This window comes from Cimex lectularius, unplaced genomic scaffold, assembly GCF_000648675.2.
Source record: "Cimex lectularius strain Harlan isolate CLEC.00 unplaced genomic scaffold, Clec_2.1 scaffold427, whole genome shotgun sequence".
NCBI lineage: Eukaryota > Metazoa > Arthropoda > Insecta > Hemiptera > Cimicidae > Cimex > Cimex lectularius.
Genome location: NW_019393021.1, coordinates 23,059 through 48,122, shown reverse-complemented (window position 1 = coordinate 48,122; position 25,064 = coordinate 23,059). Strand labels below are relative to the sequence as shown.

The 25,064-nt window shown below is 35.9% G+C and overlaps 1 protein-coding gene across 3 annotated transcripts in view; it reads right to left on the bottom strand.

Moving 5' to 3' along the window:
* Nucleotides 1-25,064, bottom strand: part of LOC106663555 (acetylcholine receptor subunit alpha-like) — a 110,857-nt gene that overhangs the window by 82,296 nt on the left and 3,497 nt on the right. For 2 of the 3 annotated variants that reach the window (XM_024229825.1, XM_024229827.1), the window contains exon 1: nt 9,461-9,523. The exons of the other annotated variant lie outside the window; for it this stretch is intronic. The gene's annotated coding sequence lies outside the window, so the exon portion shown is untranslated. Of the gene's footprint in view, nt 1-9,460; nt 9,524-25,064 lie in introns of those variants that run through there. 3 annotated transcript variants of the gene reach the window in all.

Here is a 25,064-nt window from a genome sequence, read left to right as displayed (position 1 = left end):
AATAGACGTGGAGAAAAAAAAAATTGTAACACGGCATTTTATTTTACTATGTAACTCGTCAAAACTGCCCATTTACATCCTCGTAAAGTTAAAAAATTCTTCAGGGTGTTTCCTCATCTCTGAAAACAAATTCTTAAAATGCCCTCTTTCGCTTCTCNAATGCTGTAGGATACATTTAATAACTGAGAGAAAACAAAACCGATTCGGCCAAAACGCACATCACACCGCTGCATGTGTCACAACCTAGCAAAACCGCTCCGCGTGTCAGCACCCTTAAAGAAGATATATTTCGTTCTACTTATTAAATCCATTATATTTCGTGGTCCGGTTGACCAAATATAATGGATTAAATTATAATGCAGAACAATAATGTGAAACAAACAGCCTGCTCCCAGTAAGTTCGACTGGAGTTGTGAGCTCACAAATATTTTTTTTAAACTGAGCAAAAATAAATATGAATATTTGTAATTCATTTTTATTCAATTAATTTTAATTAAATTAACCGAGATGTTCTTGTTAGTCGAAAAAAATGTTAATCCTAATTTTTAACAACGGATTTACTTAAGAATAAACATGAAGATTACTTATTTTGTAAATAAACACCTATTCTCGTCTTTTCTCCATTTAAACCCAGTTGTATTCTCTTTAACCATGGAAAGACATCAACTTGAACCAGAGGTTGGTTTCCCGGGCCTTAGCCCGATTATGAGAGGCTGGAAGTCGCCAGGTAGAGGATCTCGGCACATTACGACGCTAAGGGAGGACATAAATATTGTATTGCTGGAAGACGGGACCCTCTCCATTGTGTATATGGCCTTTATAAACACAAAAGATTACCAATCACATTCTATGCCCCTTGAGACGACCTGCAGCAACAGCCCGCCACCAGCAACTTAGGAGAATACGGTGGAGCAAGCGCTTAGAAGAGAACACAAATTGGAATGCTGTTATGTATACCGATAAGTCGCGGTTCTATCTGTATAAAGATAGCAGGCGCCGAAGAATCAACCGGGTACAGTGGAAGCGTACATTTCCCCAATTCACTTCAGTGTAGTTTGGATCAGATGGTGTAATGGCCTGGGCTGGGATTTACACTGGAGGACGAACTGGACTCCATATTGTTGAAGGCAACTTCATCGCAGTCCGTCATGTCCAAGAAATTATAGCGGAATACATCCCTCAAATCAGGGATCTCATTGGCAGGGATTTTCGATTTCCGGTTGACAATGCCAGCTCTATAGAGGCAGAATTGTTCATCAATATTTAGAAAACCTGGAAATTTCCCATCTGCCCCTTTCCATAGTGCCCACCAGAATAAATGAAGATTACAAGATGTTTTGGCAAGGCCTTTATCAACAGAAACGGTTCGTTGGCCTCACCTTCTATGACCCTTTGAGCTGACCTCCAGCAACAGCTCGGCACCAGCAACTCAATAGAATATGGTGCAGCGAGCGCCTAGAAGAGAACACCAATTGGGATGCTGTTATGTTTACTGATGAGTCGCGTTTCTGTCTTTATAGTGATTCCAGGCGCCGAAGAGTCTACCGAGAATGTACGACAATGTTCGCATCCCTTGGTATAGCGAGAACATGCGTACATTGCCCCAGTTCCGTTCAGTGCAGTTTGGACTAGACGCTGTAAAGTCCTGGTGTTTACACTGAAGGACGAACTGGACTCCATATTGTTGAAGGCACCCTCATCGCCGTCCCTCATGTCCAAGAAATTATCGAGGAATACATCCATCAAACCAGGGATCTCATTGGCAGGAATTTTTGATTTCTGGATGAACTTGCCAGCCCTCAGAGAGGAAGAGTTGTTCATCAATGTTTCAGAAATCCTGAGAATTTTCCATCTCTGCCCCTTTTCCAATTGTCTCCACCCCTCAATCCCAAGCACATCATAGTGGATGCGTTCCAGAGAAGGCTTTACGATCACCATAGCCGGTTGACCTGCAACAACTAAGTGCAGAATGGCAACATCTACGGAATGAAATTCCTTATAAAATTACGGACAACCTTATTAAAAGTATGCGTAACAGGTGCCCAGTTGTTTTAGCTAACAGAGGACATTATACACGGTTATTTGAAGATGGTGAGATGCCGTCTGGTGTGACGTAAGTTTCAGAAAAACATTTTCTTCATCGTGCCACGTTTCGGCCTTTATTGGGACCATCTTCAGCGCTCAAAGTGTTTCTTTTCTATGAAGATGTGTAATTATTATATGTCGTGTTGAGAGCGCCTGACAATGATGACACCTCTACACAGAAAACAAATACTTTGAACCCTGAAGATGATCTCCATAAAGATCGAAACGTTGGCACGATAAATAAAACCTTTTTCTGATACCTACGTCACACCAGACCGCATGCTACCACCTTCAAAAAACCATTAACTAACGGTCACTAAATACTACACATTATACACGGTATTAATTGTTTAAAAAATTATTGTGCCCAATAAGCTAAATTATGGAATTAAATCCTTTTATTTTATTTTTTAAAATCCCTTAATTAAAGTTTCTTTCACTAAAAAAATGTAATAATTTATAATGAATTTTAAGGAAATTTATTTTAAAAAATGCTAGGGAAAGTAAATACTACAAAATTGGCAATATCCCTATTCAGTTTTGAGCAATTTACATTCCAAAAGTAAACAAACAAGTTAGTTTTATATCATTAATTCACTATTTTCGTGGTCCGCTTGACCAATTAATACAAGACAATTAATTAAGGTTTTTAGTTGAGATGAAAAAAAAAAGTCAATGGCACGAGAGGGATTCGAACCCACGACCTTCGGCTAGATACGCCGCTGCTCTACCACTTGAGCTATCGTGACCTCGATCCACTCGGACATCAACTCCCCATCTCAACCCCACCTTATGAGTTTTCCCTCCTTTTGCCATTTTTCAAATGTCGTGTAATCGGTTTGGATTCTCGACGACAATTGAAATGGCGACGGAGAGCTTTAGTGAAGTGTACTTCATTTTTAAATCATTAATTCACTATTTTCGTGGTCCGCTTGATCAATTAATACAAGACAATTAATTAAGGTTTTTAGTTGAGATGAAAAGGTCTCGATAGCTCAGGTGGTTGAGCAGTGGCGTATCTAGCCGAAGGTCGTGGGTTCGAATCCCTCTCGTGCCATTGACTTTTTTTCATCTCAACTAAAAACCTTAATTAATTGTCTTAGTTTTATATATTCATTTATTAGACTATGACATATTATATAAATTTTTAAATAATTATTAAATTAGTATATTACTTTAATAACACTTTAAAATCAACATAGAGCTGTTTATTGTAAAACCTTGTCCACGCTTTATAAACGGGGAAGAAGCTTTGGCCAAAGAAGTTCGTTTCACGGCCAAGTGCTGTGTGTCCGCGCTTTGCCGTTCACGATGGTCTGATGCGGTTTACCGCGATGTATAACGGCTAGAGAGAGGATGGTTTTATTGCTACGGAACCTGAAAGATAGTCAACTGTAACAGGTCAATAAGTAAAACAGGCCTTTCGCCTTCGACCACCGCGTTCCGCAATTTTGCCTCCTTAGAAGGAGGTCGATAAAACAACTATTTAGACACCTTCTCATAAGGGAACGAGAGAAAACGAAGACAGGAGAAAATATGAGTAGATGAGATAATAAATTTCGCACGAAAAAATATCACACGAGAGACTTTCAACTTCAGAAACTTTCAGATTCAATTAAATGTTATTTTTTATACTAAAATCTCTATTTTATATGTTATCAATTCCACGGTTCATATCTTCTCTATTGATAGGTTGAAAAATTTCAAGATCTCCGTGGTTGAAAACCTTTATTCAATTTAATAAATTACATGGACCTTCGGGCTCCTGGCCCATCATCAGGAACTAAACAGAGAAATCTCATGGTATAATTCCCAATCTGAAGGCACACCCATCAGTAATTTCCAATTTTTTTAAAATTATTTATACCTGGACTATGCCAATGATACATACATATTTTATTTTTCCATCCCCTTTATTTGTTGAGGGGAATGTCGTCAAAATTGTTTTAAAACTGTAATAGAAGCATATATTTTATTTTAGTCACCTCATTGGTATACCAAATAGTAATGAGATTATATATATGCATATACCTTCAGTCGCTATCTATACCATGAGATTTCTCTATGTTTGTTACTGATGATGGGCCAGGTGCCCGGAACGTCATGTAAAATCTATACTAAACCTCGATCATTACATTAGAATAATTACAACACCTTGTCGATACTATCAATAATCTTTTTTTTCTTTAAATAGAAAATTTTATTACATTCTAATAATCTACACAAATAAATCCGAATCAATAAAGTTTTTATTTCTTGATTATGCTAAGTCAGGGGTGAAGGAAAGTGGACATTGTTCGGTAATGGTCAGGGAAATTGGACGACTTAGATCCTGTCATTTCCATCAGAGATGTCCAGGAGTCGACTAAGTGCAGTGCTCGGAAGCGAACCTACCTTCTGTTAAGAAACGAGTTGTCCATGTCATCGAATGATCTCGTTATTTGTTGTCGGTACGGCAAAAATGGTTCGACTGGAAAAGCTTTCAGGATTATTGGACTTTTAAATATTTTTAAACATTCATTGATACTTTAGGTTGAACTAATCTGCATGTTATGCAAATTCGGGGTCCAACTGTAAACAGTAAAAAATACAAACAAATCGCTCAATTCAACCAACTAACAGTTAACAATACCAATAAATAAAATGTTCTATTATAACTTGTAATTCGACAATAATAGTTTCAAGGATATAGAAATAATTAGTTTGGCTGAACCGATTTCTCAATTTACCTATTATGTAGTGTTTACTAACAGCTTGGGAATTAACTAGCCCATTTTTATGAACAGGCAAAGCGGGATATTAAAATAAAACATGAAACGTTTTGATCCAATAAGCCAATAATTAAAATCCATAGTTTTGCCCTGATCGAGTATATCGTTTTATTTATCTTTTATATTTGTATAACCAAAACTAATTTAGAAGTAAATATTTATATAAAAGTAACATAAATTATTTCATTTTTAACCCTTAATAACTTATAATTTGGTTGTTACTGATCATTGAGGCCAGCCGACCCTGGGTGGGTCCGTCAAACTCGTTTCGGCAGGCGGTCTTCTTCAGTGTGTCTACCAGCAAGTAGACATCATTTGTGTGTAGTATACTGCGTACTTTAAGAGCTATTATATCCCCCGTTCTGTGCTTTAGCACACCGGTGAGCCCTCGTTCATCAAGGAATTTGATTAGTACGCCCGGTTTCAGTGGCTGATTTTCTTCTGCGGTAGATCACAAAATATCCTCCAATGGGCAAGCGTAGCACCATAGTTCGTGAGTAGTTGTGTTTGTTTTTCGAGTCGTGTTGTGTATATCAATCGTCTTAAGATGACCATTCAGTCTGTAGTGTACAGTTAAAGCCGGGAACACACTTACTCGATGCAACGCTATGCGACGCTACCCGACGTACGGTTGTCAAAACTTGTTACGTTTTGGTAGGGTGTGCACACCCATGCGACGTCAAGCGCCCGCCACGTACAGTCCCACAGCATGTATCACAATCGCAACGCCTCTTTTGTTCTTAATGCAGTATTTTGAACAAAACCATGTAATAAATTGTTAGTTAAATTTTATGTGCACAACCACGTAATAAATTGCTATTTAAATTTAATTGTTATAAATTAATTTATCGTTAAGTAAGGTATTGATTGAAATGAAAAAAGTCAGTGCCACGAGCGGGATTCGAACCCACGACCTTTGGCTAATTACGCCGCTGCTCTACCACTTGAGCTAGCCTGATTTTTTAGACCAAAACTTAAAGAAATCTAATCGATTTACTTGTTTTACTAAAAGTTATTCTGGTTTTGGATAAATTTGCTGCCTAACCATCATAATTAAATAATTTTTATAAAACTCATGAATTTTTGATCTCGTTTAATTTGGTTTATATTAAAACAAGAACCTGTTTGTTCATAATGCATTATTTTGAGCAAAACATTGTAACAATGTATATGAGCACAGCCAAGTAATACATTGTTAGTTAAATTGAAATGTTTTAAATAAAGTTATTCCGGTGTTTCGATAAATTTTCTTTCTAACCATCATAATTAAAATAATTCTTATAAAAACTCATGAATTTTTGATCTCGTTTAATTTGGTTTACATTAAAATAAGCTTGTTGTATTTAATATAACGCAAAGTTACATATACATAGTTTGAAATAAACTATAAAAAAATATGAGTGTCCTGTTCTGGCGCTACTTGACGAAATTGGTGTAATTTTATGAGTAAAACCATAAAATAAATTGCTAGTTAAATTCATTCCATAAATAAATGGTAATCCGGTGCTTTGATCAATTTCCTGCCAAATCATTAAAATTAATTTTTTTAAATAAAAACTAATGAATTTTTGATCTCGCCTAATTTGATTTATATTAAAATAAGTATGTTGTAATTAATATAACGACAATAATACATGTGGTTTGAAATAAAAATATGTGTGTCCGGTTCTTTTGTGTTCGACTGTACTCGATGCTACCTGACAAAAATGTGGACAGTGGGGACCGCTAGCGTTGCATGGCATCGGGCAGATGTGCACGGTGGTAATACAATCCTATGGTAAATTGGACTTTGGATTTGCATCGGGTAGCGTCGCATACCGTTGCATGGGGAAGTGTATTCCAAGCTTAAAGTAGCGTTTTTCATTATGAATAGCAATGAGGTATAATAAATTATGAACGTCAATTGGAACTTGTTTTAAGGTTGTTGGATATTTGATAATCACAGGAGAAATCCCGCATCAGAATGGAAAAAAATCAGTGAATATTTCCTGTAAACAAATGCATCTGTCAATGAGTTCCCTCACTGGAAATGTAAATTTTGTAGTGTTCGACTTTCTCTCCTAGAATTCGCTCTGGAAGAAATGTAATTGAATACATGGCACCTAATACATAGTAAATTGGACTTTGGATTTGCGTCGGGTATGATGGGGTAGTGTCTCATAGCGATTCATCCGCTAAGATTGTTCTCCGTTTTACGGTTGTCCTAAACCGCTGTGAATCGTAGAGTGCTGCACTCCCAAGAGTTGGGCTATGTACCGGAAGCTACGTCCCTTGTTGGCCAAAGGATTTTCCTGGCTTGATCTTCTCGACTTAAAACCTTGCTTTTAGGAAAAAATAACTTTTTACTCAAATTTATTGTTTTGTCAAAGGAAACAATTAAAAAAAAAAAAAATAATTCACTAGACAAGTTGGCAATGTACAGGATGAAATTAAACTGATTTTCTTCTGATCATACGAGCGTGAAAAGATTAGTAACACTTTATAAAGGAAAACAAAAATTTATAACGACTGTGTAAATTTTTTAAGCCAATAAAAAATCAAAGCAAAAGATGAAACCACAAGAGTGAATAAAGAATTAAATATTTATCAAATAAACATTCCTGGGGGGGGGGGGGGGGTTAAATTGTACCAATTGTACGTCAAGGTCAAGTAAATTTCATAATTTAGGCACGATTTGGTCAGAAATTAACAAATAATTTGGGCAATGGTCAATTTAAACAACACCAAAAAGCAAAACTCCATCCAGAAACTGTAAACACGATAAATTCAATAAGACCCCCGAAGTTATAACGAGATTCTAAGAAAGAACTTTATTTGTAAGACAAACGGGTCGCTGAAACGGAAACGTTTCTACTTGTGTTTTTCCTTTATAGAAAACTAGTCGATACATATAAAAAAATTCATTTTATTGTGAATTTATTACAACGAAAAAACAAATTAGAAATATCTTCAAGTTTTGAGTGCTATGACTATTATGAATTGTATGGTATTTTTGTCGTATCGCTTAAAAATCTATGTTCTTTGGTAAAATCCTTCTTTTTTTCTTACTATCAAAGTCCATTTTTTAATTTTTTATTGCTGTTACAATGTTATCTGGTCTATTTACATTTTCATTTAAATTTTTAAGTACGTATTAAAAAAACTTTTATATCCAAATAAAATATGGAAATGTGTGTTTTTTATTAGTAGGGGTCGCTGTGTAATTTTAATGTTGGATAAAAGAAAAGAGAAGCTTCTACATTTTATTATTATAATTATTTTCAATCTACTAATGTTGGAGCATGAAAAATTAAACTTCTCAGGACAGGTTGGTCGTGTTTGAATTTACCTCCGGGCAAAAAAGAACAAGCCTTGTACTTTTAATTGAGGTAAAGTTAAACGGTGCGAAGTTCTTTTCGGTAAGCCAACACTTCACAGTCGAAAGGCTAATTGATGTCTGTAATCAGTTCCATACCCGAGGGATAAGAATCTGATTAGATTTGAAGCAACAGAAGCGGAACGGAATTATTTACAAGGAGTCGGCGAGGCTCTCGCTAAACAGATCTGGTTCGGGACGTGTGTTTGAAATGGCAAAGTCAACATCTCGTCGTCACCGGGATGATTTTTACAAGGTACCCCCGAGAAAACCCCCGGCGATGCTAAAACTCCCTTTAATTAGGTCACGCCCCCTCAAAGACACAATGGGGCATGTGCCTTAACAGTTTATTATTTGAGCCAATATTTCAACCTCCGTGAACTTTATGAGAACACTAAATAATATAAGGTAAACAAAAGAGCGTTTTCCTCCATATCAGATTGTACCAGGGGGCCTTACAAAAGTATACAAAAGTAACTTTATAAAAGTATCAAATTTAAACAATAATCTCTCACCTCGAGCTCTATTAATTCAAGTATAACACAACTACAATACTTTATTCTTCAATCTTTAAAAATATTAAAAGTTATTGGACATGCACAATTTAAAAAAAATTAGGAAAATTTTTAATGAACTAGTAATTTTTATTATTGAATTAAATTAGATTAAAATTTGTTCTTGACTTTCCATCATCGCTAATTTTCAACATTCATTCAAAGTAAAATATCACCTTCCACGTGTTGATTTTGTTTCACTTCATCCTCATGAAATTTATATTTTCAATTTTACCCAAAAACACCCGAGTTAATTATTATCTATTCTAATACAGTTAATCATAAAATTTTAACTGACACTGTTAACAATAAAAAAATTATATTGTATTTTCATTTAATTTTGAATAATTATTACAGTTTTATTTATTTTCAGAATGAAAATAAATATTAATTGGTAAATAAAATATAAACTTTGTTTTTAATTAATTGTTAATTTTATTGTTTAGAAACTTCTAAATTTCTGAATAATACAGAATTTCATAAAACAAAAAAATAAATAATAATTTAGAAATAAATACAAGGTTTCTATTTATCTCAGTTTTACTAAACTGAACTCAAGGACAGAATGTATCGGGCCACATTCTGTACCCTCTCGTTTAAAAGAACTTGGAATTTTTCTAAATATTTTGAATAATTTCCGTCCTAGGGAAATGTCTAATGTCAATTCTAGTTCGAATTAAGATAATCGGAGATACCTGACGCTTTTTTGTGAGGCTCCAGCCTTGTTGGATGGTGGAAGGTGGAAGGGCGGTGATCGAACACTGGTGTGAAAGGAGTGGACGTGGGGTTCTGGGAGCAACCCCGAGCGATTGTTGCCGAATCGTCACGAATCCGGCCGAGGGGGTGAAACCCTTTCCAGGAGTTAATAATTGTACAAAGCCGGATTGCGTGGAAAGTTTCGGGGGGGAAAAAGCGAACCTTTACGACGCCATTCGTGCGATAGGGTCGACCGAGGAGGAATAAGAGAAACGGCCTAGCATGTCCTCGTTGTTTACCCCTTTCGGCCCACAGTCGACGGAGGCTGGAATTGCCTGGAATATGATGTGTACATAGTAGCCTCAGACTTAACGCAGGCAGAACTTTCTCATTTAAGCCTTTGAACCGCCCCACTCGAACCTGAAACAATTACTTAACTCGAAAATGACAGATGGCTTAATATTTCTATTAATCCTTTTTAACTAAAACTTAAAATTTTATTTTATTATTTAAAAAAAAATTGTAATTATAAAATAGTAAATATACAAATTATAATATTCATATCATAAAATATCAATTTAAAAATCTCACCCTTTCGTATTTCTTAAATATTTCTCTCATACTTTTTTTTCACCACATCACCATTTTCCCCTTCTATCATTCATAATTCGTTTATTTTATTCATTCTAGTAATCCTTTTTTAATCATTTGTCCCGAAAGAGAATGAACGCAGATCAAACGTTTATTATTTTTATAAAATTTTATTTCACAAACAACTTGACTAAAACGCAATCTTGAGAAAAGATACACCATCATCCGAATTGATTAGATTTACAAGCATAAATATTTATAAGATTATAACAATAAATCAATTTTTTTCTTTTTAAATATTTAAATTGGAGCTTTTTGTCCGGACTTATATTCATCCTAACCTTAATTTCATTGCCCTGACATCTCTTCAATTCATCATTCTCATAATCCACTTTTGTTTTTCCCACTTTGATTTTTCATTTATCGCTTTCATATGAAAAGGTAATTATAATTAATAGTTTAATAAGAGAACTGCTTTGCTTCCGATAAAAATCAGACCAAAGGACCGATTAACTGGTGTGCTCAAGAGCCAATTTCATTTGGTTGAAATTCCTGCACGCTCTCTGTATGGAGCCCAAGTGGGACACATCAAGCAACTCCATGCCTGACACATACGCGGGCTTAGGCCCAATAATTTTTTTTTCTTTATTTGACGTATAATTCTGCTTTTCTCTATTTACTAGAATGTAGACCATCTTATTATAGGCACTCATTTACTTCTCATTGTTTCATTTTGGCCTTTATTAATTCTTTCCTCAATAATTTTTTTCAGTGATTACTATGTTTATTCTTCATACTTTCTATGTTTACAATAATTTTACGTTAAATACCCGTAGGCTTCGAGAATCACCTGGTACTGGCTGTCCGGGAGCAATCCTGCCGGAAGTTTGGCTCCAGGTGCTATCACCAGCTAGGTCATTTCAGCTCCAAACGCTATCAGTTTCTAGATCTAAACCCACCCACTCTCTTCGTTTTTGTATTTACATACCATTTACTCAGTAGTAAGTATACCTCCATCACCATATACGCATATTATATAACTAATCTAATTGATAGTCAATGAGGTACTCATTATTCTGCCTCACTCTTACATTCTCGCTAATAAATAAGTCAGTCATGACGCTCTTTATATGGCCTAGATTTTTTTTTAAATTTCCTCACGGGCATTCAGTGCATATCATTTTGTTGGTGAGATCCCTCGTTACCCCAAGGATCCGCGCCGACCGACCCGGGCCACCCCCAAAGAGTGAGCGATACACCCGCGTCTCATTCGGGTATACACCTAATTTCGGTAATATTAGGAGGATGTAGATAAAAACCATGGCAATAGATGCCCCTGGAAAAGTCCACAACCTCCCCGCATCCCGGGGACCATATGCCTTTTGCATGTGGAGCACCCCCGGAGACCACCCATGCCAGACAACACAGCACCCCCAGAACGACCCAGGCTGTTCTTAACGGTTAATATTTGGTATTTTCATTTAATTCGAACAATATTCCAAACATCATTTCATTTTCCGAACCTATAACAATATTAAAATTGAAGAGGTTCTCTACCTCGTTGCAACTGCAGATTCAATTATGAAATTTCTCGTAACTTCATACTTCGGAAAATCAAACATATGTTTCATCGTCTCGGGTCATCACACGTTTCACAATTTGAGGATGGTCTTAAACGGATTCTATTCAGGTAAGCACCACATATGCAGTGATTCGACATAATTAAAATAACCGAAAAAATAGCGTTGCTTTCCCTTATTGCAAAAATCCAGGGAGTGTGATGGACTTCGAGAAACAAAGACTTAAAAAAGAACCTGCCTTATCTCTATTGTATCATTTTTTCCACTCTGTGCCAGTTTTTTAGTTAGTACACTCTTTATATCAGATTTGCGTATTTTGACATTTTGACTTCCCTACCTGATGCCACCTCTTTTGCCAACGTATCAACAACCCCGTTATGCACCGCTCCACAGTGACCGCTACACCTACCAAATGTTACCTTTTTTTCATCTAGGTCTATGTATTTATAACTATTTCTGACACCAGGTAATCAGCTGAGGAATTGCACCCTTCAATGGAACACATCGAGCAAACCTTCACTACAAGCCGGACACTTGATTCAAAAGTTTCCTTGTGTAAACCTTCTTAATCGGGTGGGGATGAGCTTTATTCTACCAATCAGATCCTACGAGAGCCATCTATAGACGTGCTCTTGATACGTGGGAGCTTTTCTGCCTATCCGGCCCATCGACGCTGTCACATTCTTGTAATCATGTTTTCAATGCTGTTTTAGTGTTAGACAGCCAGAGAGCCGTGATTAAGACCAGAGTTTGGGATGTCCTTAGCAGCCTCGTCTGACTTTTCCCTTCCAGACCTATGTGTCAAATGTTTTTATTAAGGGTACGCAGACAACAACCATCGATTTAGTGTTGAGGATGGGTATTGGTCTTAGTGGCGTGGGGTCATTTATTGTATTCGCTTCACTCACGTGTTATTTGAACTGCTCAAACGTGTTTTGGCATTGCGCTGTCTTCAGTGAGGAAATTTAAATAAGTAAGAGTATCAACAGCAATGATCCTGATCGGTAAATTACCCATTCCTAACATACCGACAATATAAGGAAAAAATTAATTAATCTTTTTATTTAAGGTTTTGGTTGAAATGAAAAAGTTAGTGTCACGAGGGATTCGAACCCACGACCTTCGGCTCAACACGCCACTGCTCTAACCACTCGAGCTATCTTGACTTCAATCTACATGGTCACCAACTCCCCATCTCAACCTAAAATCTTTCGAATTTTCCCTCCTTTTTGCGTTTTTCAAATGTGTAATCAGGATTCAATTCTCGGCGACATATGAAGTGGCCACGGGGAGCTGTTGGTGAAGTTATACTTCCTTTTACTTATTAAATCCATTAAATTTAGTGATCTATGACCAAATTACTTCTTTCAATTAATTAACCCTTTTATGTAAGGTTTTGGTTGAAATGAAAAAGTCACGATAGCTTTGAAACACGACAATTGAAAAACGTCATAAAGGAGGGAAAATTCGAAAGGTGGTAGGTTGAGATGGGGAGTTAGTGTCCGAGTGGATCGAAGTGGTTAGGCGGCGTATTGAGCCGAAGGTCGAGGGTTCGAATCCCGCTCGTGACACTAACTTTTTCATTTCAACCAAGACCTTACATAAATAATAATTAATTGAAAGAAGTCATCTGGTCAATTGGATCACGCAATATAATGGATTTACATATTTAAGTATACCTTCACTAACAGCTCTCGTGGCCACTTCATATGACGCCGAGAATCGAATCCTGATTACACGACTTTTGAAAATTGGCATAAAGTAGGGAAAATTCGAGGATCGAAGTCACGATAGCTCAAGTGGTTAGAGCAGCGGGGTATTTAGCCGAAGGTCGTGGGTTCAAATCCCGCTCCTGACCCTAGAAACTAACTTTTTCATTTCAACCAAAATCTTACATAAAAAGATGAATTAATTTTTACCTTATATTGTCGGTACCATTATTTTCACTGGATATTCCATTGTTGTTTTTTTATGAAGGCCAAATGATCAATAGTAAATAAAGTATTTCATTTGAATGAGTATGTCTCATAGTCAACCGTATCGATGTTCAAGCATACTCAAATGTTTATAAATAATTTGCACGCACCGGGTTACCCCTCGAGGACGTTAACCATATTAACAAATTAGTTTTCTGAGCGGTCCCTCCCAGGTGGGATGTTTATCTTCGATGCTTAATTTTCCGCTTCATTTCCAATTTACATGTTTTACAATTCGAATTTATTTATTTTATTAGGGCACGCACTGGCGCTCTTGGGTTTGTAAGATTTGGTAATTCCTCATAGACGGCCGGATCGATAGGAGAGTGGAGGTCAGAGAACGATTAACTGATTAGATCTCGAACAGGTTCTCAATGTTTAATCGAATTTAAGTAACATTTTTTTCTCAATTTCTAGTTTTATGTGTTTTCATCCCTTTGTATTACAAATACTTCCGACTTCATTCATTCACGACCTAGTACAAATCGCAGTTGACAGCTAGATTAATCACTGTTAGCTTTGTAGCAACAAGTCTCAAACGGTTTATAATAGACTAGTTTAAATTTCTTAGTTTGTCTTTTTCGTCCGTATTTTTCGTTTATTTAGCCGGATGGAAATGTCGGCTGAGCACGGCATACGCATTTATGCAAAACAAATTCAAATCAAACCTCAGAGAGGAGGAAAGTAAAGGTTGTCTTTTGCTGGGCCGAAATGACTTCCGTAAATAATCCCAGATAGGAGGGAATTTCTCTTTTGATCATTAATTAAACTGAAAAATAAACACCGGCGATGCGGTGGACCAGGTTAGTTTTTAGATTTGTCTAATATTTATCACAATTCACGCTATTTGTTGTTTGGAATTATATTTTAAAGAAAGTCTGTGACCTAATATTTTAACTTTGTTATACCACAACTTATTTAAAAGTTTCATTAAAATCTTAATATTTTACTTATTCATTTTGTGAAAATTATTTTTAAAAAATATATATCCTCCTCGTATTCAAATTAAACCCCCTTTTAAACAAGAACCTTTAAACCCTCTACCTGAATAAATAATAGTTAATTAATCCGAACGATCTGTTTGTATTACTTTCGTAATATTGTTCCATGAAACCTTTTTTTTTCTACAAATCACAAAGATTAAGGGAAAATGTTCAGGAGGTTATTTTGACATAAATTAAATTGAAAGTATTGTCATTTCTGTTGTACAGGTGATAGAATGGAGCTGTGATCATGAATGATCATCCTGACACTTTTGTTCTCCCTTTATTAACGATCCACAAATATTCGGGCAAAACCGGACGGAGAAAAAACATCCAGACTCTCCCTTGGAAAAAAATAATAATGTCGCGATCATAAATTATTTGTCATGTTTCTTCTAAACCTTAGTATTCGCTAATAAATACGAATAAAAAAAAATTATATCGAGATTAACGCAATGAGTCAAACTCAAATCAATTATGCGTCTTCGTGCAATTAATAAATAATAAACATGATTTTTTGGTTCATTTATTTACAACTGCATTTTAAAGATGTAACAAGCTCCTTTCCCTGTGCCCCATCCTCATATAGGCCAATTTTTTTCCAAAATCTTCGTACCTTTCCTCCTTAAAAGACTAATTTCCATGTTCGACTCTGAAAACTCAATCCTTAACCATCAATTTGGATTCCGGCTTCTTCATTGTACTATTCAGCAGTGCTTCAGAGTAGTCGACACGATATTCTCGGCAACAGAAAATGTACAATATTGTAAGGTTTTACGGAAGCATTTGACCGAGTGTGCCACCCCTGTTTCCTTTATATGTTAAACCATATCCTCCCTTGTACCTACTATCTCGTCCTGAAGCCCTTCCTCTCGGATCGATGGTTCAAAGCGAGAATCGGCACCTATTTTTCACTCAACCTGGAGTTACACAAGGAAGTATCCTAGGTCCAATTCTATACACCATCTACATTACTGACATATCTACACATAGAAACACACAACTCGCACCATTCGGACGACACCGCAACCTTATCTACACAGTCCAATCCTATAACATCTGAACCTAAGTGTCGACTGGTGCACTCGATGGCAGATCAGGTTGAACGAGATAAAAAGCCAAGAAGTTACGTTTACCTTCTACGACAAACCTATTCCAGGCCCGTCAGTGCACATATTCAACAAGGTTCCACCATTAATCAAGTCCGCTACTTTTGGCTTTACTTAGAGAGCAGACTTACATGGAACCCACATACAAGATTGATTAAAACGACAAGAACTTAACAAAAGATACGGAATACTCAGACACCTACTAAAACCAAAATCATTGATCACAAACTAACCGCTTACAAAACGCTCATCAAACCAGTTTGGACCTACAGAGTCGAACTGTGGAGCTCGGCCAAATCTTCCAACATCCAACTAATTCAATCTTTTCAACCAAAAGTTTTCCGCCGTATCTATAATGCTCCCCTCTACGTCACCGATCTCGATCCATAAATATCTTGAAAACCCATTCGTGTAGGAATCCAAACTCGATTCCTAAATTTCCACCTAAACTATCCCTCTATCCACTGGGATAACCTCTTTCCTCAAGTCCCACCGTCACCGCCTACACCCCACCAACAGGTCGATTCACACACGCACACCAGTAACGTCACAGTGGTGAATATTTGGTTCCACCGGCGGGTTTGAAAATATTCTTCTTGTAAATTGGACGACGACGTGGCCGTGCCGACAGTGCGCCCTTATCTCCGGACCGTGATCGTCGAATTTCTTATAGCTTTCATTTTAAATTTTCACGGCCAACACAAAAACTCATTGAGTTGGTGAGAAATAATCTTGTATTGCTCGACGAGGCAAATTATAGGGACCCATATTTCAAGAGTACTCTCTCGTGGTAAATAGGAGCAGAAATGAAATCTGATCGTGAGTTAAGTCAGGAACATGCTTACCCGATGCAACGCTATGCGACGCTACCCGATGCCTTGTCACGTTTTGGTAGGGTGTGCACATCTATGCGACGTCAAGCGCACGCCACGTACTGTCACACTGCGTGTATCACAAATCAGTATCACAATCGCAACGCCTTTTTATTCTTAATGCTCTATTTTGAGCCAAACCTTGTAAGAAATTGTTAGTTAAATATTATGAGCAAAACCATGAAATAACTTGTTAGTTAAATTTTCTGAACAAAACCATGTAATAAATTGTTAGTTCCATTTTTATGAACAAAACCATATAATAAATTGTTAGTTCAGTTTTATGAACAAAATCATATAATAAATTGTTAGTTCAATTTTTTGAACAAAACCGTGTAATAAATTGTTAGTTCAGTTTTATGAACAAAACCATATAATAAATTGTTAGTTCAATTTTATGAACAAAACCATATAATAAATTGTTAGTTAAATTCACTTTATCAAACAATGGTATTCCGGTGTTTTGATCAATTTCCTGCCTAACGATCATAATTAAATAACTTTTATAAAAACTGATGAATTTTTGATCTCCCTTAATTTGGTTTATATTAACATAAGTAAGTTACTCCTTTTACTGTGTACCTGGCATCCAGGCAAAGGTGATTTTGTTATTTTCTCCAATGTCTGACAGGGCTCTAATGCAGTCCCAAACGACTCTGAACTTTAACATCAAAGCAGAAAATGCCTTCAGTGCTGCCAGGCTGTCCGAGTAGATGGCTATTCTTCTATTGACAATCCCCAGCCTTTTATCTCCCTGGCCCAGTTTTCAACAGTTTGGAACAGTTTCCACGTGAAAAACAGTGGCATATTGTCTTAAGCCGGAAACACACTTACCCGATGCTACGCGATGCGACGCTACCCGATGCTACCCGACGCCTTGCCACGTTTTGGTGGGGTGTGCACATCTATCCGACGCAAGTACACGTCGCGTACAGTCCACAGCGTTTATCGCAATAATCATTATCAAAATCACAACGCATCTTTTTGTTCTTAATGCACTATTTTGAGCAAAACTTTGTTATAAATTGTTAGTTAAATTTTATGAGCACAGCCATCTAATAAATTTTTCGTTAAACTTAATTGTTTTAAATAAAGTCACTCGTAACCATCATAATTAAATCGTTATCTAATATCTCGTTTAATTTGGTTTACATTAAAATAACATGTTGTAATTAATATAACGACAAAATTACATGTACTTAGTTTGAAATAAACTACAAAAAATATGAGTGTCTTGTTCTGATGCTACCCTACATTACAAAATGGTGTAATTTTATGATCAAAACTATGAAATAAATTGTTAATTAAATTTTATGAGCAAAACCGTGTAATAAATGGTAATAATGAAATAAATTGTTCCAATTTTAGTATATGTACCGCCGAAGCGAGTACAATAACTTGTTAGTTAAATTCATTATATCAAAAAATAGTATTCCGGTGTTTTGATTAATTTTCTACCAAACCATTAAAATTAATTTTTTAAATAGAAACTAATTAATTTTTAATCACAGTTAATTTGGTTTATATTAAAATAAGTATGTTGTAATTAATATAACGGCAATAATACAGTTTGAATTAAACATATACTTGTCCGGTTCTTTTGTCTTCGACTGTACTCGATGCTACACGACGAAAATCTGGACAGTGGGGATCGTAGAGCGTAGAGTAGGTTAGCGTTGCGTGGCATCGGGCAGATGTGCATGGGAGTAATACAACCTTATGAAAAATTGGACTTTGGATTTGCGTATGGTAGCGTCGTATAGCGTTCTTAGCGAAGTGTGTTCCCAGCTTAAAGTAGTGTTTACATTAAGAATAGCAATAAGGTATAATAAATTATGAACGACAATTAGAACTTTTTTTAAGGTTGTTGGATATTTGATAATCACGGGAGAGATCCCACATCAGAATGGAAAAAATCAGTGAATATTTCCCGTACACAAATTGCATCTATCATTGAGTTCCCTCTCTGTAAATGTAAATTTTGTAGTGCTCGACTTTCACACCTCGAATTCACTTTGGAAGAAATATAATTACACGTGCGTACATCGTATTTCTTAATGAAGTTATGCAGCAAGTAAAATTTTGGTCCATCGTTCACTAATTCCATGAAAATTGTAGCAAATTCCTCTTCTGTCCCTCTTTTGTTTCATTCCACTTCCGTTTTCTCGCTTGCAGTTGATCTTCTTCATCCAAAATCAGTGCAGTAATTAAACGTTTATCATGTGAAAACATTGCCGTTCTGGTCTCTTAATTCCACCGCTAGGCACGGATGAAACAATGACCAGCCATGTATGATCACGGTGGCCGGGAATGCGGGTCGTTACGTCGCTGTCACGTCACCGATGCCTGAATCGAACGACGACGGCCCCGACGACCTCATATCCAAACCCTCCAAATTAAATAAAACAGAGTTCCAGAGCTGGCTGGTTTCTCTCCCTAACTAGTCTGACAGATCGCTCAGATTTATGTATAACTATACTATTTGCACAATGTATATTTATTTGTACAGATATCAATAACAACACTTATTTCATTTATGCAACGGTTCTTTTGACAGAAACATGCCACTAACGTATCGTTTTCTACCGACAGAAACATAATTAGCATACTGAAAGGAGAACGGGATGTCTGTTTGAATTGAACAATTATTACATTCAGCAGTTTTGCCATGTCAATGTTGATGAATGCAGTTAGTTCCGAGTAAGGACGAAATTCTGAAGGCAGTCGTTAAAGCGCCATTTAGTCATAAAATAATAATAGTAATAATCAAGAAGGTTAAGAGGCCGTTCGGAGCAATCAATGTCACTGTTTATCTTGTGTACCCTTCATTCGCTAATATACTCTCTACAGTTTAAACAACGAGAGTTCAAATATGCTTAAACTCGAATAAAATTGACTCAACGGATTTTCACCCCAGTTTGTGTTTCATCGATAAACGGCTCAGGGTGATTGATTAAATGTGATGTCATGGCGATAAATCCTTATTGGGATGACACATTGGCAAATAATTCTTTATAATTATAAAAAAAATTTCAATAAGAAACACAGACATTGTCATAAACTGAAATTATCTATTTCGAGGGTTCTTCGATTGAGAAGGCCATTCTGATACTGAACCTAAGAGCTCCATTAGGAACGATGAGAGCAGCCCAATTAGAAAGGTATTGAACATCTGAGAAATCAATCCTGACTTCATTTGTAATACGGCAGGGTTTCAAATTAAAACGAAATACCCCTGCCAACACCCGAACTACTTCTGGAGGCCTGTCTGTAATTTATTCCAAATTACATAAAATACCGGTTGACTGCAAGAAGTTATAGCTCAACTCTCTTTGTGTGTATACATATACATATGTACACACATACGTGAGCAGATTTGAGGTTATATAAATTATTAATCAGTAAAATTATACCGCAGTACATGTAGTATGTATTAATGGGCTTAAGAAATTCAGAAAAATCTAATAGGTTGAGTCATTAAAAATGATCACTCTTCTTACAAAATGAAGAAGAATTTTATTTTGAAACTTTTTTTTTTTAATATTCAATCCGATCAATATTTGTTGCCAGGTATTGGATTTGTTCATAACACCACACTTTGGGTTTTGAACGGAAACATTCTTCAACTCCAGTTTGAACGTCATCCAGAGAATTAAGACTTTTCTCTTGAAGATAAAGATCTATGGACGGAAACAGTTAGTCTGTGCTTAGTCTGTATCGTAAGCGGGGTGAGTTAAGTCGGGAGCATACCCGATGCAACGCCATGCGACGCTACCCGATGCTACCCGACGCCTTGCCACGTTTTGGTAGGGTGTGCACATCTATGCGACGTCAAGCGCATGCCACGTACAGTCGCACAGCGTATATCACAATAATCACTATCACAATCGCATCGCCCCTTTTTGTACGTAATACACTATTTTGAGCAAAACCATGTAATAAATTGTTAGTTAAATTCATTATATTACAAAATGGCATTCCAGTGTTTTGATCAATTTTCTACCAAACCATTAAAATTAATTTAAAAAAAAATAAAAACTAATGAATTTTTGATCTCGGTTAATTTGGTTTATATTAAAATAAGTTTGTTGTAATTAATATAACGACAATAATACATGTAGTTGGAATAAAAATATGAATGTCCGGTTCTTTTGTCTTCGACTGTACTCGATGCTACCCGACGAAAATCTGGACAGTGGGGATCGCATAGCGTAGAGTAGGGTAGCGTTGCATAGCAGGACATATATGCATGGGGGTAATACAATCTTATGGAAAATTGGACTTTGGATTTGCGTTGAGTAGCATCGGGCAAGTGTGTTCCCGGCTTTACCGATAATCCTAAGCGCTATGTTTTAACCGTCTACATATATATGTAATTGGTAGCACATGTGTTCGACCTGACTGGGGCAGCATATGTAAGAATAGGCCTTATATAAAGATTAAAGATTAGATTTTTATTATTAATGCTTAACTTCAAAGTTTTATTAAAAATAGGAATCATGCTTTGTATAACCTTTGCAGTTTTCGAACATTTCCTAGCAATGTGATAAGTGAAGTTTTTGGTCGAGATAGACCCCCTTTCTTGACCCAGGGTAGAGGATTGCTATTGATTTTGACAAAATTATTAATAGTTATTCAGATATCGTGAGATGCGGTCGGGTGTGATGTAGGTTTCAGAAAAACATTTTCTTTATCGTGCCAACGTTTCGATCTTTTANTGATCTCAATAAAAGATCGAAACGTTGGCACGATAAAGAAAATGTTTTTCTGAAACCTACATCACACCCGACCGCATCTCACGATATCTGAATAACTATCGATTAACGGTCACTAATCTCTACACAAAATTATTAATATCAGGTCTCCGTCTGGTAAAAATTATAGCTTCGGTTTTAACTTTATTTGGGCAGATTTTCCATTTTTTTTTTTAAATAATTGAAACATTTACTTGCTGCATCACTCGAATCTTCAGCTATAGAGTCAATTCTGTAGGACGATTTTGTGAATGCCGTATCATCAGCGAATATTGCAAGTTCAACTTTATTTTTAATTTTAAAAATGTCCGCAATGAATAAGTTTAAAAGTGTAGGGCCGAGGACGGAACCTTGTGGAACACCAGCTGTAATTTTTTTCATACTTTGATTGATCGACATTACATAAAAATACCTGTTTGTTAAGTAGTTGCCTACGAGATGTATGTGATATTTAGGAAAGCTGTTTAGTTGTAATTTATAGAGTAGCCACCTATTAGTATCGAACTTAAAAATCCATAAATTCTCTGGATTTTATACAAATTCTTTCAGCTATTTTCAACGATGGCTTGTTGTCATTACAAATGAAACGGATAAAGACGAAATCAACAAAAGTACCTGAAACGCTTTATTTTACGTCTCGTTGCTATCTTTTATTTAAGATTTCTGACATTACGTGTAGTTGGAATGGTTCTAAATTTGTGTGCCATTTCTTGAAGATTAGTAGATTTAACGCTATCTACCCCTTTTGTGAAGCGAAAAATTTCAAAACTTGCTACTCCCCCCCCCCAAAAAAAAATTTGCATATGAAGAACATTTGGTCTGCGTAAAACGACGTTTAGCTTTGAAAAAAAAAAAACCTACTTTGCTAAGTCTTTTGTTCCCAAATGGTTTAATTCGATACCTACATTTACCATACCATAATTTCTTCCATTAAAATCGGTGATCCCACGAACCTAGTTAAAAAAATCAATTAATTAAAATAATATAATTTTGATTGGATAATATTCATTAGAATTGGATTTTCAGTTAAGTTCGGTTCAACCCTGGCGTCAATCTAATCGACGTTGGACTTGAAAACAATTTATAACATTTCCATGTTTACAATTGTTTATAACAATAAATAAATAATACCTCCGAACGGACAGTCAGAACATAAGATTTGAATTTCCCTTTATAATTAAATATGTATGCCCCGAGAACCACTTTGTCCCTTACAATCCTTTGTAATGGGTATGCAAATTGTTATCGACTTTCCAAAGAGTTAATGCTAACAGGACTTTTATTATAACGACAATTATTCAAATTCTAAAAATATGTTAAGGTTTTTACTATCTATTGAAAAAAGAATTGGAAATCTTCAGAAAAGTAGGTTCAAAATGTTTATTAGCCAACTAAAATACATACTAATAAAATATAAATAATAATTTATTTATATTATTTTATTACTGTCAAAATTATACTTAATTTATTGTTTATTGTGCAGCGAGCGCCTAGAATAGAACTCCAATTGGATTGCTGTTTACTGATGTATATGTCAGAGGCGCCGAAGAGTCTACCGAGAATGTACGACAATGTACGCATCCCCTGGTTTACCGAGAATAGGGTATGCGTACATTGCCCCAGTTCCCTTCAGTGCAGTTTGGACCAGACGGTGTAATGGCCTGAGCTGGGATTTACACTGGTGACGACGAACTGGACTCCACATTGTTGAAGGCAACATCATCGCAGTCCGTTATGTTCAACAAGTACAAGATGTTTTGGCAAGACCTTTATCAACAGAAACTGCTCATTGGCCTCACGTTCTATGCCCCTTTGAGACGACCTGCAACAGCTCGCCATCAGCAACTCAATAGAATACGGTGCAGCGAGCGCCTAGAAGAGAACACCAATTTGGATGAGAATGTACGACAATGTACGCATCCTCTCGTATACCGAGAACATGCGACATTGTCCCAGTTCCCTTCAGTGCAGTTTAGACCAGACGGTGTAATGGCCTGGGCTGGGATTTACACTGGAAGACGAACTGTACTCCATATTGTTGAAGGCAACCTCATCGCAATCCGTCATGTCCAAGAAATTATCGAGGAATGCATCCCTCAAATCAGGGATCTCATTGACAAGGATTTTCGATTTCTGGATGAACGTGCCAGCCCTCAAAGAGGTAGAGTTGTTCATCGATGTTTAGAAAACATGGGAATGTCCCAACTGCCACTTCCACCATTGTCTCCAGACCTCAATCCCATTGAGCACATGTGGGATGTGTTGCAGAAAAGGCTTTACGATCACCATCCACTGACAAGCGTTGCAACATCTATGGAGTGAAATTTCTTATGAAATTAGTGACAATCCTATTAACAGTATGCCTAACAGGTGCACAGAGGTTTTAGCTAACAGAGGAGATTATACACGGTATTAATTTTTTTAAAAATATTGTGTCCAATAAACAAAATTAAGGAATTAAAACCTTTTATTTTGTTATTTTATAAAATCCCTTAATTAATATAAGTTTAATAAAAAAACAATAATTTCTAATAAATTTTAATGCAATTTTCAATAAAAATAAAACGAAAATGTTAGGGAAAGTAAATACTGCAAAATTAGCAATATTCATTTTTAAGCAGATTAGATATTCAGCTGTTCTTTATAATAGAAAAATAGCTTAAGAGAATTTTCTCCTTCTGCGTAGGTGGTTGTGATGGTACTAAGGTGTATAGTTAGCAGTATAATTGGAATAAAGGATGAGACTAAGAAAACTCCCTTGTGAGACACCAGCTCGTTTCTGTCCGACTTCCGCCGCGGCCGGTTAGATAGGATTTCATGATAGCAAAAACATTCAAAACTGATACTCGTTTTTCCCATCACCAAAAACCTCTATATACAAATTTTTAAGAAAAACTATTTTTTCATTTCTCTTATGTTTCACCTTCCAGAACAAATTCATTTAAGATAGTTTTTTTTTCTGGAAAAAATGGACTTCGCTTTGACTCCATTGATCTAAATGAAATTTTACAGGGATGTAGAAACGTATGTACTCTTTGTAAATAAATTACATTTACAGATAATCCAGAATGAACGTGCTAATTGAAATGTTCAGGCAATATTCAGCAGAATAGTGTTACGTAAATAGATAATACAAACAACTCCATACAGAGTGTTTAGTTTAGCAAATTATTAACTAGTGAAGCCATTAATTTAGATAAACGATAATTAACATTTTCACCATAACTAGTAACGAATCTAGACCTATTAAAACATATAATTTTCCCTTAATATGAAAATTATGCAATTCAAATATAGAATTATGTGCTTACTTTTCTCTTTCGTTAAAATATATAATTGTCGGAAGTTTGTATTGTAGACATTCATGATTATGTCCTTAGAATGCGGTTTGTAGTTTAGAATTCACCACCAATCACGCAAAACTCATCATATTTGCATGCTGTTCACACTCAGACGTTATTACCTTATTAGTTAATGAAATGGCACTAATCTTTCGGCGTTAGCCTGCAATTGGAATTAGTAGTTTTAGTTGTTACAATTTTTTTTCCTAGCCCTACTATTCTTAACTATTCTATTATTTCGTGTTTTTCCCAGAGAAATAAGTTTACATTTGTAATTATAATAAATAGAACAAGTCCTCTAATGTTTTTGTCTATCAGCTATTCTATATTCTGTAAAGAGGTTTTTTTTTGTGTTCAGCAAGGTTTATTTTTATAATCGAGTAAAATATCTTTCATC